The sequence below is a fragment of the Pseudophryne corroboree genome, unplaced genomic scaffold (assembly GCF_028390025.1).
Source record: "Pseudophryne corroboree isolate aPseCor3 unplaced genomic scaffold, aPseCor3.hap2 scaffold_471, whole genome shotgun sequence".
Lineage (NCBI taxonomy): Eukaryota > Metazoa > Chordata > Amphibia > Anura > Myobatrachidae > Pseudophryne > Pseudophryne corroboree.
The window spans coordinates 1-16464 of record NW_026970083.1 but is presented as its reverse complement, the minus strand read 5'-3'; the positions used below and the strand labels follow the sequence as shown (position 1 = coordinate 16464).

Genomic DNA, 16464 nt, shown 5'->3' with positions numbered 1-16464 from the left:
ATACTTATTTTACATATTAGATCTCTTGATCATGAAGATTGTTCTCACAGGGTGAGGTTCATCCATTATATTTTAAAATAGGAAGGTACAAATTACATATTTGAATTGCATCTATGTGCTGGATTCAAATGCCCCCCCCCCCTTCCTTTCTCAATTGTGCCCGTCAGCAGCTATTCTTAGGTTGCTGCCAATGGGTGTGACACATTAATTTCTTCTGTGGGGTACACTGGACTCCACAAGGATTCACATTGGGGTGTAGAGTAGGATATTGATCTGAGGCACCAACCGGCTCAAAGCTTTTGACTGTTCCCAAGATGCTCAGCGCATCCTCCTCTATAACCCCGCTTCCATGAACAGGGAGCTCAGTTTGTAGTTGGTGCCTTCAGTAGCAGGCCACTTAACAGGGGCCTGCCTCAGGCAGCCTATTCTTAGCTATTAATTTTGACAAGAAAAGAAGAACTTGTTTTATGATAATCTACAAGGGCTGCAGCAGGCTAGGTCTAATAGACATCTTTACTGCAGCTTCATCACTCCCAGCGGCGCTGTATACTCCCGTGCCCTGGTTGCTGGGTCACTGCAGCGGAGGCTCCGGTTTCTTCCTAAGGTCAGTCACACACACACACCGCCCTTCCGGATCACGAGGCCGCTGATAAAGGGGAGCGTGGCCGTAGGGGGTGGGCCGTGTGCGCACTGGGGTGGACACTGATTACTGGGCAGCCGCTCCACTAGCCACCAGGTACAGTTAAGGAGCACAGGTCTGGGGGTTTTTCTCCTATATTAACCCAATTTTGTACTGCCCGCAGCGCATTGTGATAGGTAATAGGGCCTGATTCAGGTTGGATTGCAATCACAATAAGCGATCCAACTGCAAAAATTGCTAAGAGCATATGCATGTGCCTGCATGCGATCGCCTCTGCCTGTCAATCGGGGCAGGGGGGGAGAGTGGGGTCAGCAACACTCCATTTCCAAGTCAGGGATGGAGCAGTGCGGGGGCAAGGCTTCAAAATGGGGTCTGCAATGGAGGAGACACAGGGGGCGTGGTCACAGCGGCTGTATGACATCACATTCAGCCGCTGTGATCACAAAAATGGTGGCGGCTTCCTGCGCGCACATACAGTCTGCACCAGCAGGAGGCTACACCATTGTTTATGATCACGCTGAACTGCAGTGCGACTGCAATTACAGCATGGTCAAGAAGGGAGGTGTCATACTGGGTGGCCATGCCCTGTCACTGTGCAGGAGCCAGCACCGCTTACACACTAGTCCCCGGGTGCAGCCCCCAACCCCCGGGACACCCGGAGCAACAAAATGTAGATTCAGGCCACCAGGCCACGCCCCTACCTATGAAATCATGCCTCCTTTTTACCATTGCGCTGCTTATTTGCACGCACTGCATTACAATCTCCCTCGCCACCTCTCTGGGTGTCACCAGTGATAGTGACACCTCTGCCATGCTTGTAGCAGCTGGTCCAAAGATCTATGCCTCAAGCCCTGAGTGTTTGCCCTTGTGACTTGTTGATCATGATAGCGAAGCAGATGCTTACAGAAAACTGCAGGGGCTTAGATTGAAAATAAAAAAAATTGATGGGTATAAGGTAGAGAGGAGCGGGTTCGGTTCTCCGAGAACCGAATTCCCCACGAACTCCACGTTGTTTACACTGGTCTGAGGCAGGCTCGGTTGTTCCCGCCTGACTCGGAAAACCTGAACAAGGGAAAATGTCATCATCCCGCTGTCGGATTCTCGCGAGATTCGGATATTATATATAGAGCTGCGCGTTGCCGCCATTTTTACTCGTGCATTGAAGAGAGAGCGGAGAGGACGTGGCTATGTTCTCTCAGTGGAAATCTCAATATCAGTGCTCAGTATCAGTGGTTACTTATTGCTGCTCAGTAATACTAGTAGTGTGTCTCTCCTGCTCAGTGTCAGTTCTCAGTAGTATCCTCATCAGTGCTCAGTATCACTGCTCATTGTCTTGTGCTGCATTGTGGTGCTCAGCATACTACAGTACATTACTAATAGTCCAGTGCTGCATCTTGCTGCTCAGTGTCAGTTCTAGTATCCTCATCAGTGCTCACTATCACTGCTCATTGCATTGTGGTGTTCTGTATACTACAGTAATATAGTAACATATAGTAACATAGTTTTTGAGGTTGAATAGAGGCAAATTGCCCATCGTGTTCAACCTGTTTTAAGTTGTGATGATTCTACATACTTGCTGAATAATGTTTTATGACTAGTTAGCTACTATAACTCATGTTACCCCCGGATTAACCTTGTTGATATTTTAAGTATTATAACCTTGGATAGCTTTTTCATTCAGAAATGTATCCATTCCTTTTTTAAATCCAATTACAGAGTCCGCCATTACCACCTTCCCTGGCAGGGAATTCCACATCCTGATTGCCCTAACAGTTAAGAACCCTTTCCTCCATTGCGTTCTGAACTTTCCTCCAGTCGCAGCGAGTGACCACGTGTTCTTTTAATAAATAATTCCTCTGATAACTCTTTGTTATGTATCTTTACATATTTGAAGATATTAATAATATCTCCTCTTAGGCACCTCTTTTCTAGTGTATACATATTCAGCCTAGTAAGTCTTTCCTTATAGTCCAGTACTTTTAGGCCTTTAATCAATTTAGTCTTCAGGATCTCTCGGACTTCCATGAGCAGCAGAGTAGTGCAATGGAAGGATGCTAGGCCCATAACCCAGAGGTCGATTGATCGAAACTATCCTCTGCTATGTGCATTTTTTTTTTATAATTAAAGTAATCAAAAACTGGGATTGATATTTTGGCTCTTTTATTTTTACTTAAAGTACAATAACTTTTATCATTTTAATTTGTTTTAATAGTATATTGACAGCATTGTTTTCTTTAAAAAATGCACTTAATTTTCTTTACCCTATTACTGAAATGGTAATTGACAAAAACAAACTACATTGTCACCAGAAGAGCAATGCAAAATGTACAAGTGATATATTAAAATCATCTTCCATCTTGAATTTCAATGATGCATTGGGACAACAATTTTGTGAGAAACATCTTCACCCATAAAGAAAGATTTTCTTAATTCCTTACCTGTGTGCTGATTAGATATTACCTTGTTTTCACATTAAACAGACTTCCACATGAGAAAGCAGCAAGGATGCAGTAACGTTTATGTTTCCTGGTGTCAACCTGTATTATTTCAGTAGACATTGAAATGAGGATGCATCTTGCTGCCTTTCCAATGTAGCAAGTTTAATTCAGTAATAGGTGAAAAAACATTCCTACAAAGGTGTTAATCAGAGACTTGGCTTTGTGGACACTTTTCAGAGAGCAAATTTGTTAGCATAAAAATAAAGTCAGAAAATGAAGAGCTGTTTAATCACTCAATTGGACTTTTCTGCCAGCATAATTTTTTTTTCTCTGCAACCCACTGCTAAATTGTGCTTCCTAGCTGTTTTTTATAAAATCACTTAATCAAATCTAACTCTGATTACATCAGAGAAGGCCAGGTACCCTACATCATAAGAGGGGGTTTGAAATTTTGACTTGTCTACTTAAAGATCACCAAAATCTGATCACAAGGTCAATTACATCCCTGGGTGGGATTGAACCACCAACCTTTTGGTTAATAGCCAAACATGCTAACCGATTGCACCACAGAGACACCTCGTAAAAGTTTATTCTGGCAAAGGCTAATAAGCATCAATCTAGAACGTTTCCTAGAAAAACTTTAAAAAGTCAATAATCTGGAGAGTTTTTGTAAGAAACACATTGCTACTTTCCCATGATGAGTGAGTGCTTCAGGATCTCTTGCACTTACATAAGCAGCAGAGTACTGCAACGGAAGCATGCTGGGCCCATAACCCAGAGGTAGGCAGATTGAAACTATCTTCTGCTATATGCATTGTTTTTTGTTAATTAAAGTAATCCAAAACTGGGATTGATATTTTGGCTCTTTTATTTTTACTTAAAGTACAATAACTTTTACCATTTTAATTTGTTTTAATAGTATATTGACAGTATTGTTTTCTTTCAAAAATCCACTTAATTTTCTTTACCCTATTATTAAAATGGTAATTGACAAAAACAAACTACATTGTCACCAGAAGAGCAGTACAAAATGTACAAGTGATATATTAAAATCATCTTTCCACTTGAATTTCAATGATGCTTTGGTGCAACAATTTTTTGAGAAACATCTTCACCCATAAAGAAAGATTTTCTTAATTCCTTACCTGTGTGCTGATTAGATATCACCTTGTTTTCACATTAAACAGACTTCCCCATGAGGAAGCAGCAAGGATGCAGTGACGTTTATGTTTCCTGGTGTCAACCTGTATTATTTCAGTAGACATTGAAATGAGGATGCATCTTGCTGCCTTTCCAATGAAGCAAGTTTAATTCAGTAATAGGTGAAAAACCATTCCTACAAAGGTGTTAATCAGAGACTTGGCTTTGTGGACACTTTTCAGAGAGCAAATTTGTTAGCATAAACATAAAATCAGAAAATGAAGAGCTGTTTAATCACTCAATTGGACTTTTCTGCCAGCATAATTTTTTTTCTCTGCAACCCACTGCTAAATTGTGCTTCCTAGCTGTTTTTTATAAAATCACTTAATCAAATCTAACTCTGATTACATCAGAGAAGGCCAGGTACCCTACACCATAAGAGGGGGTTTGAAATTTTGACTTGTCTACTTAAAGATCACCAAAATCTGATTACAAGGTCAAATACATCCCTGGGTGGGATTGAACCACCAACCTTTTGGTTAAAAGCCAAACATGCTAACCGATTGCGCCACATAGACACCTTGCAAAAGTAGATACTGACAAAGGCTAATAAGCATTCATCTAGAACGTTTCCTAGAAAAACTTTAAAAAGTCAATAATCTGGAGAATTTTTGTAAGAAACACATTGGTACTTTCCCATGATGAGTGAGTGCTTCAGGATCTCTTTCACTTACATGGGCTATTAACCAAAAGGTTGGTGGTTCAATCCCACCCAGGGATGTAATTGACCTTGTGATCAGATTTTGGTGATCTTTAAGTAGACAAGTCAAAATTTCAAACCCCCTCTTATGGTGTAGGGTACCTGGCCTTCTCTGACATAATCAGAGTTAGATTTAATTAAGTGATTTTATAAAAAACAGCTAGGAAGCACAATTTAGCAGTGGGTTGCAGAGAAAAAAATAACATTTTAAACCTACCGGTAAAATTTTTTTCTCGTAGTCCGTAGAGGATGATGGGGACTCCGTAAGGACCATGGGGGATAGACGGGCTCCGCAGCAGACATGGGCACTTTAAGAAAGACTTTAGATCTGGGTGTGCACTGGCTCCTCCCTCTATGCCCCTCCTCCATACCTCAGTTAGAGAAACTGTGCCCAGAGGAGACGGACAGTACGAGGAAAGGATTTTTGTTAATCCAAGGTCAAGATTCATACCAGCCACACCAATCACACCGTATAACTTGTGATATACTACCCAGTTAACAGTATGAAAACAACATAGCATCAGTCCAAGACCGATGAAAACTAACATATAACCCTTATGTAAGCAATAACTATATACAAGTCTTGCAGAAGTAGTCCGCACTTGGGACGGGCACCCAGCATCCTCTACGGACTACGAGAAAAAGATTTACCGGTAGGTTTAAAATCTTATTTTCTCTTACGTCCTAGAGGATGCTGGGGACTCCGTAAGGACCATGGGGATTATACCAAAGCTCCCAAACGGGCTCCTGCGGATGACTCTGCAGCACCGATTGAGCAAACAGGAGGTCCTCCTCAGCCAGGGTATCAAACTTATAGAACTTTGCAAAGGTGTTTGAACCCGACCAAGTAGCAGCTCGGCACAGCTGTAGTGCCGAGACCCCTCGGGCAGCTGCCCAAGAAGAGCCCACCTTCCTAGTGGAATGGGCCTTGACTGAATTAGGCAACGGCAATCCCGCTATAGAATGCGCCTGCTGAATCGTGTTACAGATCCAGAGAGCAATAGTCTGCTTTGAAGCAGGGGTGCCAATCTTGTTGGCTGCATACAGGACAAACAGTGCTTCTGTTTTTCTGACTCTAGCCGTTCTGGCCACGTAAATTTTCAAAGCCCTGACCACATCAAGGGACTCGGAATCCTCCAAGTCACGCGTAGCCACAGGCATCACGATAGGTTGGTTCATATGAAAGGATGAGTCCACTTTTAGCAGGAATTGAGGACGGGTCTGCAATTCCGCTCTATCCATAAGGAAAACCAGATAGGGGATTTTATGTGATAAAGCTGCTAATTCCGACACTCGCCTAGCGGAAGCCAAGGCTAATAACATGACCACCTTCCAAGTGAGATATTTAAACTACACCATTTTAAGTGGTTCAAACCATAACCTTAACACCACGTTAAGGTCCCAAGGGACCACCGGAGGTACAAAAGGAGGCTGAATATGCAGTACTCCCTTCACAAAAGTTTGTACTTACTTCAGGAAGAGAGGCCAATTCCTTTTGAAAGAAAATGGATAAGGCCAAAATCTGAACCTTAATAGAGCCTAATTTTAGGCCCAAATTCACTCCAGTTTGTAGGAAGTGGCCCAGGTGGAATTCTTCCGTATGAGCATTCCTGGCCTCACACCAAGAAACATATTTTCGCCATATACAGTGATAATGTTTAGATGTCACGTCCTTCCTAGCCTTTATTAGCGTAGGAATGACCTCATCTGGAATACCCTTTTCCGCTAGGATCCGGCGTTCAACCGCCATGCCGTCAAACGCAGCCGCGGTAAGTCTTGGAACAGACAGGGCCCCTGTTGCAACAGGTCCTGTCTTAGAGGAAGTGGCCACGGATCTTCTGTGAGCATTTCCTGCAGATCTGGATACCAGGTTCTTCGCGGCCAATCTGAAACAATGAGAATTGTTCTTACTCCTCTTTTTCTTACTATTATCAACACCTTGGGTATGAGAGGTAGAGGAGGAAATACATAGACCGAACGGAACACCCACGGTGTCACTAGGGCGTCTACAGCTACTGCCTGAGGGTCTCTTGACCTGGTGCAATACCTCTGTAGCTTTTTGTTGAGGCGGGACGCCATCATGTCTATCTGGAACAGTCCCCACCGACTTGCAATCTGTGCGAAGACTTCCTGATGGAGTCCCCACTCTCCTGGATGTAGGTTGTGTCTGCTGAGGAAGTCTGCTTCCCAGTTGTCCACTCCCGGAATGAACTCTGCTGACAGTGCGCTTACATGATTCTCCACCCAGCGAAGAATTCTGGTGGCTTCCGCCATCGCCACTCTGCTCCTTGTGCCGCCTTGGCGGTTTACATGAACTACTGCGGTGACGTTGTCTGACTGGATCAGAACTGGTTGGTCGCGAAGTAAGGTCTCCGCTTGACATAGGGCGTTGTATATGGCCCTTAGCTCCAGGATGTTGATGTGAAGACAAGTCTCCTGACTTGACCAAAGACCTTGGAAATTTCTTCCCTGTGTGGCTGCTCCCCAACCTCGGAGGCTCGCGTTCGTGGTCACCAGGATCCAGTCCTGAATGCCGAACCTGCGGCCCTCTAGAAGGTGAGCACTCTGCAGCCACCACAGGAGAGATACCCTGGCCCTGGGGGACAGGGTGATCAACTGATGAATCTGTAGATGTGACCCGGACCACTTGTCCAGTAGGTCCCATTGCAAGATCCTCACATAGAACCTGCCGAAGGGAATGGCCTCGTATGATGCCACCATCATTCCCAGGACTCGAGTGCAGTGATGCACTGACACCTGTTTTGGTTTCAATAGGTTCCTGACCAGAGTCATGAGTTCCTGGGCCTTTTCTATCGGAAGATAAACCCTTTTCTGGTCCGTATCCAGAATAATGCCCAAGCAAAGTCAGACGAGTCGTAGGAACCAACTGCGACTTCGGGATATTGAGAATCCAGCCGTGTTGCTGTAACACCTTCAGTGAAAGTTATACGCTGTTCAGCAACTGCTCTCTTGATCTCGCTTTTATGAGGAGATCGTTCAAGTACGGGATAATTGTGACACCTTGCTTTCGCAGGAGCACCATAATTTCCGTCATTACCTTGGTGAAAATTCTTGGAGAAAATTCTGGAGAGACCAAACGGCAACGTCTGAAATTGGTAATGACAATACTGTACCGCAAATCTTAGGTACGCCTGATGAGGTGGATAAATGAGTACATGAAGGTATGCATCCTTTATGTCCAGAGATATCATAAAATCCCCCCCTTCTAGGCTGGCGATGACCGCTCTTAGCGATTCCATCTTGAACTTGAACCTTTTCAAGTATAGGTTCAGGGATTTTAAATTTAATATGGGTCTGACCAAACCGTCCGGTTTTGGGACTACAAACAGGGTCGAATAATTTCCCTTTCCTTGTTGAAGCAGGGGAACCTTGACCACCACCTGTTGAAGATACAATTTGTGAATTGCATTTAACACTATCTCCCTTTCCTGGGGAGAAGATGGTAGGGCCGATTTGAAAAACCGGCGAGGAGGCACCTCTTCGAATTTCAGCTTGTAACCCTGAGAAACAATTTCTATTGCCTAGGGATCCACCTGCGAATGAACCCAGATGTGGCTGAAAACTCGAAGACGTGCCCCCAACTGGGCGGACTCCTTTAGCGGAGCCCCAGCGTCATGCAGTGGATTTTGTAGAGGCCGGGGAGGACTTCTGTTCCTGGGAACTAGCTGTGTTGTGCAGCTTCTTCCCTCTGCCCTTACCTCTGGCAAGAAACGACGCACCTCGTACTTTCTTGTTTCTCTGTGATCGAAAGGACTGCATTTGATAATGTGGTGCTTTCTTAGGCTGTGAGGGAATATAAGGCAAAAAATTTGATTTACCAGCTGTAGCTGTGGAGACTAGGTCCGAGAGACCTTCCCCAAACAATTCCTCACCCCTGTAAGGTAAAACCTCCATATGCCTTTTTGAGTCGGCATCACCTGTCCATTGCCGGGTCCATAGGACTCATCTAGCAGAAATCGACATAGCGTTTATTCTAGAACCCAGTAGACTAATGTCACTTTGAGCATCTCTCATATATAGGACAGCATCTTTTATATGCCCTATGGTCAATAACATAGCATCCTTATCTAGGGTCTCAATCTCTGCTGATAAGGTATCTGTCCATGCTGCCACCGCGCTACAACCCCGGCCGACGCAATTGCCGGTCTGAGTAAGGTACCAGAATGTGTGTAAATGGACTTTAGGGTAACCTCCTGCTTGCGGTCAGCAGGGTCCCTGATGGTAGCCGTATCCTGGGATGGCAGCGCTACCTTTTTGGATAAGCGTGTCAATGCTTTATCCACCCTAGGGGAGGATTCCCACCGTATCCTGTCCATTGGCGGGAAAGGATACGCCATAAGAATCCTTTTGGGAATCTGCAGCTTTTTGTCTGGAGATTCCCAAGCTTTTTCACATAATTCGTTCAACTCATGTGAGGGGGGAAAGGTTATCTCAGGTTTCTTTCCCTTATACATGTGTACCCTCGTGTCAGGGACAGGGGACTCTGTGATGTGCAAAACATCTTTTAGTGCAATAATCATATATCGAATACATTTAGCCAATTTTGGCTGTAACTTTGCATCATAGTAGTCGACACTGGAGTCAGAATCCGTGTCGGTATCTGTGTCAACTATTTGGGATAGTGGGCGCTTTTGAGACCCGAAGGTCCCTGCGACATAGGGACAGGCATGGGTTGACTCCCTGACTGTTCCCTAGCTTCAGCTTTGTCTAATCTCTTGTGTAATAAGTTTACATTAGCACTTAAAACATTCCACATATCCATCCAGTCAGGTGTCGGCGTTGTCGATGGAGACACCACATTAATTTGCTCCTGCTCCTCTCTAGGAGAGCCTTCTACCTCAGACATGTCGACACACGTGTACCGACACACCATACACTCAGGGAATCCTCTTATCTGAGGACAGTTCCCCAACAAGGCCCTTTGGAGAGACAGAGAGAGAGAGTATGCCAGCACACACCCCAGCGCTATATGACCCAGGAAAAAAACACAATAATTTTATGTTTACCCAGTAGCGCTGTATTTCCATATATATATGCGCCTAATTATGTGCCCCCCTCTTCTTTAAGACCCTCTTTCTACCGTGGTATAAGCAGGGGAGAGTCCGTGGAGCTTCCCCTCAGCGGTGCCGTGGAGAAAATGGCGCTGGTGAGTGCTGAGGGAGAAGCCCCACCCCCTCAGCGACGGGCTTCTGTCCCGCTCAAATATAGTAAAAAAATGGCGGGGGCTCTTATATATATATATACAGTGCCTAGCTGCATATATATTTAATTTGCCAAAGAGAGGTCTATATTGCTGCCCAGGGCGTCCCCCCTGCGCCCTTCACCCTTACACTGACTGCCGTGTGAGAGGTGTATGGGAGCAATGGAGCACAGCTTTACTGCTGTGCGTTACCTCAGTGAAGATCATGAAGTCTTCCGACGCCTCTGAAGTCTTCTTTTCTTCTCATACTCACCCGGCTTCTATCTTCCGGCTCTGCGAGGGGGACGGCGGCGCGGCGCTGGGACGGACGGCGAGGGTGAGACCTGCGTACCGATCCCTCTGGAGCTAATGCTGTACAGTAGCCTAAGAAGCAGAGCCTATCAACTCACAGAAGTAGGTGTGCATCTCTCCCCTCCGCCCCTCGATGCAGAGAGTCTGTTGCCAGCAGGCTCCCTGAAAATAAAAAAATCTAACAAATATACTTTCTGTCAGGAAACTCAGGAGAACTCCCTGAAAAGCACCCAGTCTCCTCTGGGCACAGTAGTAAACTGAGGTCTGGAGGAGGGGCATAGAGGGAGGAGCCAGTGCACACCCAGATCTAAAGTCTTTCTTAAAGTGCCCATGTCTCCTGCGGAGCCCGTCTATCCCCATGGTCCTTACGGAGTCCCCAGCATCCTCTAGGACGTAAGAGAAAAATTATGCTGGCAGAAAAATCCAATTGAGTGATTAAACAGCTCCAGAGCTGCTCTGTAAGGCAAGTAAAAGGTGTGTGGGCCCTGCAGCACTACCTGTAGTTTGCATTGTGCATTGGAAGCCTAGTTTGCTGTCTGTTTCCACTTCTTTTTTCTTGAGCCCCTCCCGTCTATACCCTTGTGCACTATCCTGACTTCTCCTCCCGTCTGCTTACTTTGTGCCTTCCAAAGCACAATGCAAACTACAGGTAGTGCTGCAGGGCCCACACCCTTTTACTTGCCTTACAGAGCAGCTCTTGAGCTGTTACAGTGCCCAGCTGCTGCAAGAAATCAGCGTGAATGCTTCAGGGGCTGGGGCATGGCCAACATGAGCCCCACACCGAAGGAGGGTGGGGGTGTTTAATGCGAACTAGGGGTCTCGCACAATGTGAACTACAGGTAGTGCTGCAGGGCCCACACCCTTTTACTTGCCATACAGAGCAGCTCTGGAGCTGTTACAGTGCCCAGCTGCTGCAAGAAATGTGAACTAGGGGTCATCCAAGTGCCGCAAAAGGCCGCCATGCCCTGCACGCCCCTTTTCTCTTTTCATATGCAGACGAGGGTTGAAGCCAACTTTGACCCACTGCTTGGATGACATCGCCATATGCAAATCCATCTGCTGCAGGCCTTCCCCCAGGAATGCTTGCACTAGTTGTTGCATTTGGTTTGTTGTTTGGGGGTGCTTCAGTATTAGGCAGCCTTCTGCCCTCCCATGTTCATCTGAAAATATGTGTTCTCCCTGCAGTTGTTGTCCCCAGATGAGAGTTCCCTTGTGCTGCCTCAGTTGAATCTCCTTTACTTGACAGAGATGTGCCTGAGCAGAGGCCCTCCCCAGCCCTATCCCAAATCATACTTATTTTGCATAGGAGATACCATGGTCATGAAGACTGTTCTCCCAGGGAGCGGTTCATTCATTGCATTCTGGGTATGCTGACCCCTGTGATTTCCCCAAATGTGGGAAACTCGACTGCATTATTTAATGCGAACTAGGGGTCATCCAAGCACCGCAAAAGGCCGCCATGCCCTGCATACCCCTTTTCTCTTTTCATAAGCAGACGAGGTTTGAAGCCAACTTTGACCCACTGCTTGGATGACATCACTTGCTGCCTTTCCAATGAAGCAAGTTTAATTTAATAATAGGTGAAAAACCATCCCTACAAAGGTGTTAATCAGATACTTGGCTTTGTGGACACTTTTCAGAGCACAAATTTGTTAGCATAAAATAAAGCCAGAAAATGAAGAGCTGTTTAATCACTCAATTGGATTTTTCTGCCAGCATATTTCTTTTTCTCTGCAACCCACTGCTAAATTGTGCTTCCTAGCTGTTTTTATAAATTCACTGAATCAAATCTAACTCTGATTACATCAGAGAAGGCCAGGTACCCTACACCATAACAGGGGGTTTGAAATTTTGACTTGTCTACTTAAAGATCACCAAAATCTGATAACAAGGTCAATTAAGTCCCTGGGTGGGATTGAACCACCAACCTTTTGGTTAATAGCCTTACACACTAACTGATTGCGCCACAGCAACACTTTGCAAAAGTCCATACTGACAAAGGCTAATAAGCATTCATCTAGAACGATTCCTAGAAACATTTTAAAAAGTCAATAATGTGGAGAGTTTTTGTAAGATGTTTCTTCCATCAACCAATGAAGAAACACATTGGTACTTTCCCATGATGAGTGAGTGCTTCAGGATCTTTTGCACTTACATGTGCAGCAGAGTACTGTAATGGAAGTGCTGGGTCCATAATCCATAACCCAGAGGTAGGCAGATTGAAACTATCCTCTGCTATATGCATTTTTTTTGTTAATTAAAGTAATCCAAAACTGGGATTGATATTTTTGCTCTTTTATTTTTACTTAAAGTACAATAACTTTTACCATTTTAATTTGTTTTAATAGTATATTGACAGTATTGTTTTCTTTCAAAAATCCAATTAATTTTCTTTACCCGATTATTAAAATGGTAATTGACAAAAACAAACTACATTGTCACCAGAAGAGCAATACAAAATGTACAAGTGATATATTAAAATCATCTTTCCAGCTTGAATTTCAATGATGCATTGGGGCAACGATTTTGTGAGAAACATCTTCACCCTTAAATAAAGATTTTCTTAATTCCTTACCTGTGTGCTAATTAGATATCACCTTGTTTTCACATTAAACAGACTTCCACATGAGAAAACAGCAAAGATGCAGTGGCGTTAATGTTTCCTGGTGTCAACCTGTATTATTTCCGTAGATATTGAAATGAGGATGCATCTTGCTGCCTTTCCAATGAAGCAAGTTTAATTTAGTAATAGGTGAAAAACCATCCCTACAAAGATGTTAATCAGATACTTGGCTTTGTGGACACTTTTCAGATAACAAATTTGTTATCATAAAAATAAAGCCAGAAAATGAAGAGCTGTTTAATCACTCAATTGGATTTTTCTGCCAGCATTTTTCTTTTTCTCTGCAACCCACTGCTAAATTGTGCTTCCTAGCTGTTTTTTTTTATAAAATCACTTAATCAAATCTAACTCTGATTACATCAGAGAAGGCCAGGTACCCTACACCATAAGAGGGGGTTTGCAATTTTGACTTGTCTACTTAAATATCACCAAAATCTGATCACAAGGTCAATTACGTCCCTGGGTGGGATTGAACCACCAACCTTTTGATAAATAGCTGAACACACTAACCAATTGCGCCACAGAGACACTTTGCAAAAAGTACATACTGACAAAGACTAATAAGCATTCATCTAGAACGTTTCCTAGAAAAACTTTAAAAAGTCAATAATCTGGAGAGTTTTTGTAAGATGTTTCTTCCAGCAACCAATGAAGAAACACATTGGTACTTTCGCATGATGAGTGAGTGCTTCAGGATCTCTTGCACTTACATGTGCAGCAGAGTACTGCAATGGAAGCATGCTGGGCCCATAACCCAGAGGTAGGCAGATTGAAACTATCCTTTGCTATATGCATTATTTTTTTGTTCATTAAAGTAATCCAAAACTGGGATTGATATTTTAGCTTTTATTTTTACTTAAAGTACAATAACTTTTACCATTTTAATTTGTTTTAATAGTATATTGACAGTATTGTTTTCTTTCAAAAATCCAAGCCACTGCATCTTTGCTGTTTTCTCATATGGAAGTCTGTTAATGTGAAAACAAGGTAATATCTAATTAGCACACAGGTAAGGAATTAAGAAAATCTTTATTTAAGGGTGAAGATGTTTCTCACAAAATCGTTGCCCCAATGCGTCATTGAAATTCAAGCTGGAAAGATGATTTTAATATATCACTTGTACATTTTGTATTGCTCTTCTGGTGACAATGTAGTTTGTTTTTGTCAATTACCATTTTAATAATCGGGTAAAGAAAATTAATTGGATTTTTGAAAGAAAACAATACTGTCAATATACTATTAAAACAAATTAAAATGGTAAAAGTTATTGTACTTTAAGTAAAATTAAAAGCTAAAATATCAATCCCAGTTTTGGATTACTTTAATGAACAAAAAAAAATGCATATAGCAAAGGATAGTTTCAATCTGCCTACCTCTGGGTTATGGGCCCAGCATGCTTCCAGTGCAGTACTCTGCTACACATGTAAGTGCAAGAGATCCTGAAGCACTCACTCATCATGCGAAAGTACCAATGTGTTTCTTCATTGGTTGCTGGAAGAAACATCTTACAAAAACTCTCCAGATTATTGACTTTTTAAAGTTTTTCTAGGAAACGTTCTAGATGAATGCTTATTAGTCTTTGTCAGTATGTACTTTTTGCAAAGTGTCTCTGTGGCGCAATCGGTTAGTGTGTTCAGCTATTAATCAAAAGGTTGGTGGTTTAATCCCACCCAGGGACGTAATTGACCTTGTGATCAGATTTTGGTGATATTTAAGTAGACAAGTCAAAATTGCAAACCCCCTCTTATGGTGTAGGGTACCTGGCCTTCTCTGATGTAATCAGAGTTAGATTTGATTAAGTGATTTTATAAAAAAACAGCTAGGAAGCACAATTTAGCAGTGGGTTGCAGAGAAAAAGAAAAATGCTGGCAGAAAAATCCAATTGAGTGATTAAACAGCTCTTCATTTTCTGGCTTTATTTTTATGATAACAAATTTGTTCTCTGAAAAGTGTCCACAAAGCCAAGTATCTGATTAACATCTTTGTAGGGATGGTTTTTCACCTATTACTAAATTAAACTTGCTTCATTGGAAAGGCAGCAAGATGCATCCTCATTTCAATATCTACGGAAATAATACAGGTTGACACCAGGAAACATTAACGCCACTGCATCTTTGCTGTTTTCTCATGTGGAAGTCTGTTTAATGTGAAAACAAGGTGATATCTAATTAGCACACAGGTAAGGAATTAAGAAAATCTTTATTTAAGGGTGAAGATGTTTCTCACAAAATCGTTGCCCCAATGCATCATTGAAATTCAAGCTGGAAAGATGATTTTAATATATCACTTGTACATTTTGTATTGCTCTTCTGGTGACAATGTAGTTTGTTTTTGTCAATTACCATTTTAATAATCGGGTAAAGAAAATTAATTGGATTTTTGAAAGAAAACAATACTGTCAATATACTATTAAAACAAATTAAAATGGTAAAAGTTATTGTACTTTAAGTAAAAATAAAAGAGCAAAAATGTCAATCCCAGTTTTGGATTACTTTAATTAACAAAAAAAATGCATATAGCAGAGGATAGTTTCAATCTGCCTACCTCTGGGTTATGGACCCAGCATGCTTCCATTACAGTACTCTGCTGCACATGTAAGTGCAAGAGATCCTGAAGCACTCACTCATCATGGGAAAGTACCAATGTGTTTCTTCATTGGTTGATGGAAGAAACATCTTACAAAAACTCTCCAGATTATTGACTATTTAAAGTTTTTATAGGAAACGTTCTAGATGAATGCTTATTAGCCTTTGTCAGTATGTACTTTTGAAAAGTATCGCTGTGGCGCAATCAGTTAGTGTGTACGGCAATTAACCAAAAGGTTGGTGGTTCAATCCCACCCAGGGACGTAATTGACCTTGTTATCAGATTTTGTTGATCTTTAAGTAGACAAGTCAAAATTTCAAAAACCCCTGTTATGGTGTAGGGTACCTGGCCTTCTCTGATGTAATCAGAGTTAGATTTGATTCAGTGATTTTATAAAAACAGCTAGGAAGCACAATTTAGCAGTGGGTTGCAGAGAAAAAGAAATATGCTGGCAAAAAAATCCAATTGAGTGATTAAACAGCTCTTCATTTTCTGGCTTTATTTTTATGCTAACAAATTTGTTCTCTGAAAAGTGTCCACAAAGCCAAGTATCTGATTAACATCTTTGTAGGGATGGTTTTTCACCTATTACTAAATTAAACTTGCTTAATTGGAAAGGCAGCAAGATGCATCCTCATTTCAATATCTACTGAAATAATACAGGTTGACACCAGGAAACATCAACGCCACTGCATCCTTGCTGCTTTCTCATGTGGAAGTCTGTTTAATGTGAAATCAAGGAGATATCTAATTAGCACACAGGTA

General features: G+C 42.6%; 1 non-coding gene and 1 pseudogene across 1 annotated transcript; one reads left to right on the top strand and one right to left on the bottom strand.

The window, feature by feature from the left end:
* Positions 1–3578: 3578 nt before the first annotated feature.
* Positions 3579–3652, bottom strand: TRNAN-AUU (transfer RNA asparagine (anticodon AUU)). The gene has a single exon. It is a non-coding gene; the product is annotated as a tRNA-Asn (tRNA).
* Positions 3653–11779: 8127 nt separating this feature from the next.
* On the top strand, positions 11780–11958 carry LOC135027870 (U1 spliceosomal RNA; annotated as a pseudogene).
* Positions 11959–16464: the final 4506 nt, after the last annotated feature.